Below are 9,711 nucleotides of genomic sequence, written 5' to 3' on the forward strand. Positions count from 1 at the left end.
GACCCCGAGTCGGAGATCTCTTGATAACGACAGGCTGCTTCCCAGAGGCACGCCGAGGCCTCCTGCTCCACTACTCCCTGCAACGGCTGTATCCGATGCTGTTCCACGATCTCCTGTATCAGCCGTACAAAGCGGAACTCCACTACGCCCTGTCATGGCCGTACCCAGCGCTGCTCCACGACGCCCTGTAACGGCCATGTCAGTGGCCACTCCATCGCGCCCACGATGACAAACCCCCCTGAGAGACCCCCCAGCCAGGTATATATGCGGCTGGGGGGAGAAGGGGGGGTAAGCAATATCTTCCAGAGCACTCTCTTGCTTGCTATTATTATCTCTCCTTCTCCTCCAATCTCCTCTGACTTGATCGTCGGAGGGCCCCCACTACCCCAGTGGTGGTGCGAGGCTTGCTCGCAGGTTTCCCGGTGGAAGGTGGAGCGTAACCAACACCAACCAAAACAACTCAGACGGAACCCCGTTCACACCGCTGTGTCAATCGTTCTCGGTTTGGACCACCAGCAACAGTTGGCGCTAGAGGAAGGGCCTGATCTCAGAGCGATCGTAATGGCACGGCGAGGTGGTCGTGGAGCTTCCAATGCCTCCGGTCGCGGGGCCTCTCGCGCCTCCGGCCGGGAGGCCGCTGCGTCTCCAACACATTCTCAGCAACACTCCACCGTTCCACCTCCGATTCAGATGGTCGAAGCCGCTCAGTTCGACCAGTTAGCCCAGCAGGTCCGCACCCTCGCGGAGGCGGTGCAGAACCTGCAGGGTGTGATGTCTCGGGCGCCGCAGCGGGCCCAGGAGCCGCTGCTCCCTGAGCGCTCACCTGTCCTCCTTAACCCGCGCTCCTTCCTCTCCCATGGGGAGGAGCGCCGGCGCGAGGAAGATTTTCGAGCACGGTCCATTCTCCCGGGACCGTCCCATCGAAGCTGCGCGGGGTACAAGAGGCGGGCCCGGGCGCGTTCCCAGACCCCCCAGTCCTCAAGGAACCCGCGCTCCAGTCGGTCCCCCTCTCGGTGCTCCTTGTCTCCCACCCATCGGTCGCGCTCCCTGGACCGGCGGGTGGACGATCTCCACCGACAACTCCAGGTCCTGAAGGGCCACTCTAAAGATCCCTTCGCCGACTTGGAGATCTCCTCCCAACCGGCGCTTGCCTCGAGGATCCTGCGGACCCCAAATCCGCCGGGATTCAAAATGCCGGCGATCGAGCCCTATGACGGGGCGGCGGACCCGCGGGATCACGTGGAGAGTTTCAGGACTCTTATGCTCCTCCATGGAGCATCAGATCCTCTCCTCTGCAAGGCCTTCCTGGCGACCCTCCGTGGCCCAGCCAGGGCGTGGTTCGCCGGCCTGGAGGCTGACTCTATCCAGTCCTTTGACCAGTTCACTCGCCTCTTCATCAGCCATTTCGCCGTCAGTAGCCGGCGGCGATTGGTTTCCGACTCCCTCTTTGATGTCCGGCAAAACGAGGGAGAAAGCCTGCGGGATTACCTTACCCGCTTCAACAAGGCTACATTGGAGGTCCGGAACCTGAGCCAGGAGGTGGCTCTCTCAGCCCTGAAGCGTGGCTTCCGGAAGGGCAGACTCACCTTCTCCCTGGACAAACGCCTGCCGCGGAGCTTCCCGGAGCTGTTGTCTCGGGCGAACCAGTATGCAGACGCCGAGGAGGCAGCCGCCCACCGGAACAAGGAGGCCGCCGAGGCCCCTCTAAAGCTCGGGAAGAAAAGGCGAAAAGAGGCACCCCAGAGGAGGAGCCCGACGCCTCAACATCGGCGCAAAAGCCCGTCACCGGCGAGGAACCACGGCGCCCCACGCCCTCGTTCTCCGCACCGACGCTTCAACCGGTACACCCCACTCCTGGCCCCCCGGGCCCAGATCCTTATGGAGGTCAAGGAGCGGGAGAACCTCCCGGTCCCGAGGCAGATGAAGAAAATCCCTGGGAGGAGGCCCTCTCGAGCGTACTGTGAGTACCACCGAGACCACGGCCACGACACCGAAGACTGCTTCCAGCTTCGGGACGAGATCGAGGCTCTCATCCGCCGAGGGCGTCTCGGTCGATATGTAAACGACCGACGTCCCCCCGCAGACCCGCGTCCGGCCGACCCGGCCCCTCAGGAGCCTCGGGAGCAGAATCGACCCGTCGCGGGCGTGATCCACACCATCACTGGGGGCTGCTCTCGGCCCGTGAGGAACGCAGGGGGCTCGGTGGAAGCATCAGGGGTGGCCGTCGCGAAGAGGCAGCGGGTCGGAAATGTAATCACTTTTTGTGATGAAGATGTAAAGGGGGTTCAGACCCCCCATGATGATGCCATGGTGATCTCCCTCACTATGGCGAACTATGATGTAAGGCGTGTTCTTGTGGATAGTGGAAGCTCAGCTGATATTTTGTTTTACGAGGCCTTCCAAAAGATGAGCTTGTCCCGACAAGTGTTGCACAAAATATCCACCCCCCTCATAAGATTCACTGGAGACGCTATCTCGGCCGAAGGTGTCGTTGAGCTGCCTGTGACTGCGGGCGTTGCACCCGCAGAAGCCACGGTGCGGCTCGGGTTCTTGGTCGTCCGTGTTCCCTCGGCCTACAACGCTATCCTCGGACGACCCGGACTGAACGCCCTTCGCGCGGTAGTCTCTACATACCATTTGCTAATGCGGTTCCCCACGGCGGCCGGGATTGGAGAGGTCCGAGGTGACCAACCGACCGCACGGCAATGTTTCCTAGCAACTCTCAAAGGGAAGAAGCCCGTGGAGGCCCTAAGCGTCGAGTCCCTTGACGCAAGAGACGAGGTGGCTTTGCGGCACGGGGAGCCGGCCGAGGGTGTGATCGAAGTTCCCCTTGAAGAGGGTCGCCCGGACCGTACGGTCCGGGTCGGTGCCAACCTCGACTCGGAAGCTCGGCTCAGGTTAGTGGAATTCCTCCGAGCCAATGCTGATGTATTTGCCTGGTCGGCGGCCGATGTACCTGGGATCGACCCGGAGGTCATTTCTCACGCCCTCAACGTCGACCCAACCCACCGACCAGTAAAGCAGAAGAAGAGACACTGTGCCCCGGATCGGATCCGAGTGGTCGACCAGGAGGTAGACAAGCTCTTGGAGGCAGGATTCATAAGGGAGGTCAGCTACCCCGAATGGCTGGCAAATGTCGTACTTGTCCGGAAGGCGAGCGGGAAGTGGAGGATGTGCGTCGACTACACCGACCTGAACAAGGCGTGCCCCAAGGATAGCTTTCCGCTTCCACGGATAGACCAACTGGTCGACGCGACTTCTGGATATCAGTTGCTGTCTTTCATGGACGCCTTCTCCGGCTACAACCAAATAATGATGGCTCCACAGGACGAGGAGAAAACTGCCTTTATAACAGACCGGGGGCTGTACTGTTACAAGGTAATGCCCTTTGGTCTGAAGAATGCTGGCGCCACTTACCAGCACCTCGTCAACAAAATCTTCAAAGGGCAAATCGGCCGGAACATGGAGGTGTACGTGGACGATATGCTGGTGAAGAGCCGCCATGCAGACCAGCACATCGCGGATCTGGAGGAGACTTTTGCCACCCTGCGGAAGTTTCGCATGAAGCTGAACCCAGCGAAGTGCGCCTTTGGCGCTTCGGCCGGGAGGTTCCTCGGTTTCATTGTCAACCAGCGGGGGATCGAAGCCAACCCTGACAAAATCAAGGCTATCCAAGATATGTCCCCTCCGACCAAAGTGAAGGAGGTTCAGGAGCTCGCTGGAAGGGTCGCCGCGCTCGGACGATTTGTGGCAAAATCGGCCGAACGCTGCCAACCGTTCTTCAAGGTGTTGAAGCGCCCGAAAGACTTCCTTTGGACGGCCGAATGTCAAGTGGCATTCGACCAACTCAAGGAGTACTTGGCGTCTCCTCCCCTGCTGTCCAAGCCGCAAGAGGGGGAGATGCTCTACCTCTATCTGGCGGTCTCCCCAACCGCAGTCAGCGCAGTACTGGTTCGGGAAGAGGCAAAGCTCCAGAAGCCTGTGTACTACATCAGCCGGGTCCTACGGGATGCCGAGACGCGGTATACGAAGGCGGAAAAGATCGCCTTCGCGCTGCTGACCGCGACCAGGAGGCTTCGCCCCTATTTCCAGGCCCATTCTGTCACCCTCTTGACCGACCAACCGCTGCGGCAGATCCTCAGCAATCCTGAGAATGCAGGACGGCTGGTGAAGTGGGCAGTAGAACTTGGTGAGTTCGACATCCGCTACCAGCCCCGACCCGCCATCAAGGCCCAGGTGCTCGCGGACTTCCTCGCTGAGTGCACTGTGCAGGAGGCGGAACCTAGGCCGCCGGAAACACCCAGCCTCGACCTCCCAATCTGGACGCTTCACATTGATGGGTCGTCGAACCCCGAAGGTGGAGGGGCCGGGCTGGTCCTTACCAGTCCCGATGGAGTGATAGCCGAGTATGCCTTGAGGTTCGGATTTCCAGTGACCAACAACGAGGCGGAATACGAGGCCCTAGTCACAGGACTCAAACTCACCAAGGAGCTCGGCATCCGGCGTTTGAAGGTCTTCACCGACTCCCAGCTGGTGGTCGGGCAGGTCCGAGGGGAGTTCGAGGCTCGGAGCCCGACCATGCAGAGCTATGTCTGGAAGGTGCAAGCACTCATTCCCGACCTCGGCAGTGTTGACATTCAGCAGGTCCCAAGAAGCAAAAATGCCAGGGCCGACAGGCTGTCCCGCTTGGTGGGCGCAGACGCGCACAACTTGTCGAGGGCGATCTACCTGGAGACCCTGGATGCCCCGAGCATCGGCGAGGCCGGAGCGGTGATGGCGATTGATCCGGAGCCATCTTGGATGGACCCGCTCGTCGCCTACCTCGCCGAAGGGATCCTCCCAGAGGACGAAGATCAAGCTCGGCGACTCGTCATGAAGTCCGCCCACTACGTACTCTATGAAGGGAGGCTGTATCGGACCTCGTTCACCGCCCCCCTCTTAAGGTGCCTCCGCCCTTCGGAAGCGGCCTACGCCCTCAGCGAAGTCCACGAAGGCATCTGCGGATCGCACCTGGGGGCCAGGTCCTTGGCGCATAAGATCATGAGGCAAGGCTATTATTGGCCTACCTTGTTGGAGGACTCAAAGGATCATGTGCGGAAATGCGACGCCTGCCAGCGCCACGCCAACGTCCAGAGAGTCCCTTCTGTCCCCTTGGCACCAATCACTGCACCCTGGCCCTTCGCCCAGTGGGGAATGGATATCCTCGGACCATTCCTCGTCGCTTCAGCTCAGCGGAAATTTTTGATTGTTGCAATCGACTACTTCACCAAGTGGGTGGAGGCAGAGCCGCTGGCCACTATCATGGAGGTGCAAGTCCGGAAGTTCGTGAAGAAGAACATCATTGTCCGATTTGGGGTACCTCGGGTCCTCATCTCGGATAATGGGCGACAGTTCGACAACAAGCATTTCCGTGACTTCTGCGAGGAGTTCGGGATCGAGCATCGGTTCACATCTGTGTCGCATCCCCAAACCAACGGCGAGGCCGAGGTCACAAATCGGACAATCCTCCAAGGAATCAAAGCGCGAATCGGTCGGACGGGGCAAGCTTGGGTCGAAGAACTCGAGAATGTCCTTTGGGCGTATCGGACCATGCATCGGACCCCTACCGGGGAGACGCCTTTCAGCCTAACCTATGGCACGGAAGCCGTTGTCCCCGTGGAGCTCGGACTCCCCTCACCTCGGGTGGCCGCGCACCGACCCGAGGCCAATTCGGAACAACTCCGAGGGAACCTGGATCTCTTGGAAGAAGCGAGGAAAATGGCGCAGGTTCGGATGGCGATGTATCAGCGGAGGGTGGCCCGATATTACAACTCCAAGGTCCGACCGAAGCTTTTCAGAATCGGAGATCTGGTGCTAAGGCGAGCTAAAGCATCTCGACCTGCGGAAGGTGGGAAGCTAGCGCCAAATTGGGAAGGCCCATATAAGGTTCGCTGGGTAAACCGACCTGGCTCCTACCAGTTGGAGGCCCTAGATGGTCGAGAAATTCTAAGGAGCTGGAATTCCGCTAACCTGCGGATGTATTACCAGTAGAACGACGATGCCAGAAAGACAGTTCAAAAATGTATAACATTTTGCATTTCAATAATTTCTGGTTACAACGGCGTGCTCGTGTTATTACAAGGAATTCCCAGAGGGGAATTAGGGTGTAAAGAAAGTAAAGAAGAGATGGAGACTCCGAGGAGCTGAAGATCTGGGATCCCGAAACCTCCATCTGAAGCGGTTGCAATCCCGTCGGAAGTGGGTGCTTCCAACCGGAGGCGCCATCGGCGTCTCACGAAAGAGACGAAGAGCCGGCGCGGATGAAGAAGAAGTGGACGAAGGAGAAGTCCACACTGCCTCCAACCGGAGGCGCCATCCACGCCCCACGAAGAGGATGAGGAGCCGCCGCCGACGAAGCTCCCGCTGCCTCCAGAGGAACGCCACCTCCAAGGGATATTCCGGTCCTCCCCAGTGTTAGGGGAGAGAAGGAATACAAGGGGGAAGAGCATATGGAGGCGCGGTCCCGGATCAGGCGTCTGGTGCAGAGCTCAATCGGGAGGCTGAACTTCAAGGAGGGGAGATGTGATCCCGGATGAAACGCCTAGAGCGGAGTTCCGCCGGGGAGACCCTCCTTGCTGATCCCTAGTTGGCTGAAGTCGCGAGGGGCGCGCCTCCCGTTCCTTCGGCAGGAGTCTCTCAGCCATGCGCCAGAGAGAAGGTCCACGATCCATGGCAACTTGAACAGCTCCGGCTTGGCAAACTCCATCGCACCTGCACCTGTATTTATAGCCAAACTGCAGCCCTCCGGTCGTTCCGATGCGGGTGGCTCCCATAAATGCGGACGCATTGAATCCGGAGCCGTTCTGGCTCTCGAGGCGTATCTTCCCGCGATTTCCTAAGCGTCATTCTCCTTAATCGCATTCTTTGTGCAGGACACTCCGGGTGGCACGTACCTCTAGGTCCACATATCTCCGCTCGTGCCCAGGCCGCATCCGCCTCGAAGAATGCGCGCATCGCGGCCGCTTAACTGACACTCCTCGCAAGCAGCAACTGGCGATCCGATTTCCCAGGTAACGCATCAATTAGCGTTTAATGCCCTTCTGGTGTTCCCCAGGCAACGCTTGGAGAAGAGGAGAAACACGATCGCAGCTGGCCACGGAGAAACCCCGTCGGGCTGCAAGCGACAGGCGCATGGCCAACGAGCGGAATTTCCCGAGGCCCGGCCCTCGGATGCCAGGCTAACCCGATGATCATCCCGGGAGCAGACTAGCCTGAAGCCCCGACCGGTCGCCTTGGCTTGCGCCAGCCTTGGCCGACCAACGAGCGGAATCTCTCGAGGCTCGGCCCTCGGATGCCAGGCTAACCCGATGGTCATCCCGGGAGCAGACTAGCCTGAAGCCCCGACCGGTCGCCTTGGCTTGCGCCAGCCTTGGCCGACCAACGAGCGGAATCTCCCGAGGCTCGGCCCTCGGATGCCAGGCTAACCCGATGATCATCCCGGGAGCAGACTAGCCTGAAGCCCCGACCGATCGCCTTGGCTTGCGCCAGCCTTGGCCGACCAACGAGCGGAATATCCCGAGGCTCGGCCCTCGGATGCCAGGCTAACCCGATGATCACCCCGGGAGCAGACTAGCCTGAAGCCCCGACCGGTCGCCTTGGCTTGCGCCAGCCTTGGCCGACCAACGAGCGGAATCTCCCGAGGCCCGGCCCTCGGATGCCAGGCTAACCCGATGATCATCCTGGGAGCAGACTAGCCTGAAGCCCCGACCGGTCGCCTTGGCTTGCGCCAGCCTTGGCCGACCAACGAGCGGAATCTCCCGAGGCTCGGCCCTCGGATGCCAGGCTAACCCGATGACCATCCCGGGACCAGACTAGCCTGAAGCCCCGACCGGTCGCCTCGGCTTGCGCCAGCCTTGGCCGACCAACGAGCGGAATTTCCTGAGGCCTAACCCTCGGATGCCTGGCTTAGTGCCGGAAGAATTTCCTGAGGCCTAACCCTCGGATGCCCGGCTTAGTGCCGGAAGAATTTTCTGAGGCCTAACCCTCGGATGCCTGGCTTAGCGCCGGAAGAATTTCCTGAGGCCTAACCCTCGGATGCCTGGCTTAGTGCCGGAAGAATTTCCTGAGGCCTAACCCTCGGATGCCTGGCTTAGCGCCGGAAGAATTTCCTGAGGCCTAACCCTCGGATGCCTGGCTTAGTGCCGGAAGAATTTCCTGAGGCCTAACCCTCGGATGCCTGGCTTAGTGCCGGAAGAATTTCCTGAGGCCTAACCCTCGGATGCCTGGCTTAGTGCCGGAAGAATTTCCTGAGGCCTAACCCTCGGATGCCCGACTTAGTGCCGGAAGAATTTTCTGAGGCCTAACCCTCGGATGCCCGGCTTAGTGCCGGAAGAATTTCCTGAGGCCTAACCCTCGGATGCCTGGCTTAGTGCCGGAAGAATTTCCTGAGGCCTAACCCTCGGATGCCTGTCTTAGTGCCGGAAGAATTTCCTGAGGCCTAACCCTCGGATGCCTGGCTTAGTGCCGGAAGAATTTCCTGAGGCCTAACCCTCGGATGCCTGGCTTAGCGCCGGAAGAATTTCCTGAGGCCTAACCCTCGGATGCCTGGCTTAGTGCCGGAAGAATTTCCTGAGGCCTAACCCTCGGATGCCTGGCTTAGTGCCGGAAGAATTTCCTGAGGCCTAACCCTCGGATGCCTGGCTTAGCGCCGGAAGAATTTCCTGAGGCCTAACCCTCGGACGCCTGGCTTAGTGCCGGAAGAATTTCCTGAGGCCTAACCCTCGGATGCCTGGCTTAGGGCCGGAAGAACTTCGAGAGTCAGGAGTCGGCAAGACGCTGCCAAGAGTTAAAAAGAAAAAAAAAGGGAAGGACGAAAGCGAGATGAAGAAACATTCGACTTGTATTAATTTTCATTGTTTCAGGGCCAAGGCCCATACAATTTGGCAAAACGCCGACATACAAAAAAAGGAGGACAATGAAAGGTACAAGAGGTCAGCTTGGAGGAACCCCCGGGTCGGGAGCGTCGGGCTCGTCCGCAGGGGTTAGGGAGGCGGTAGGAGAATCAGCAGGCGATGGCGCCGGAGAGGAGTCGAGAAGAGAAATCCCACTCAGGTCAACTTCGGGGTACTTAGCCGACACCCTTGCCAGGCCCTCCTCGAAGCCTAAGATGAAGGATTCGGACCCCGCGTCCGACGCGTCACGGACGAACTCGTCAGACTGACGATAGGCCCGTACCGCCTGGGTGAACTCGGCGGACTGACGATAAGCCTGTACCGCCTGGCGCCCGATCTCCGCACTCTTCTCGGCCAGCGCCGCCTCTGCTCGCTCCGTAATCTGAGCCTTAGCCTCCAAGACCTTCGCCACAATCCGGTCTTCAGCCTCAGAGGAGACCCTCAGCAGATTAGCCTGAGCCTCCTTATGCTCCGCCTCGGCAGCAGTGCGAGCGGCCTCAGCTTCCTCCAGGCGCGAACGGAGCTCTTGGTCGTTCGCGCGGGACCTCTCCAAGGCTGACTCCAATTCGCCCAGTTTGGCTTCAAGAGACCGGGTTCGGTTGCGGGCGCTGTCGGCAGACCGCTGAGCCTTCTCCCACCTCTCTCGATAGTCCGCGACCTTCCGGGACTGCTTTTCAGCTCGTTCCTCCGCCTTCTTAACCCTGCTTTCGAGGCCCGAGGCGACTTTGAGTTGCTCCCGAGTTTCCAACAGTTGCTTCTCGAGGGCGGCGAAGCCGAGTGC

Source organism: Phoenix dactylifera, chromosome 2, assembly GCF_051530095.1.
Source record: "Phoenix dactylifera cultivar Ajwa chromosome 2, Ajwa_hap1_PhDact_Kaust_v1.1, whole genome shotgun sequence".
NCBI lineage: Eukaryota > Viridiplantae > Streptophyta > Magnoliopsida > Arecales > Arecaceae > Phoenix > Phoenix dactylifera.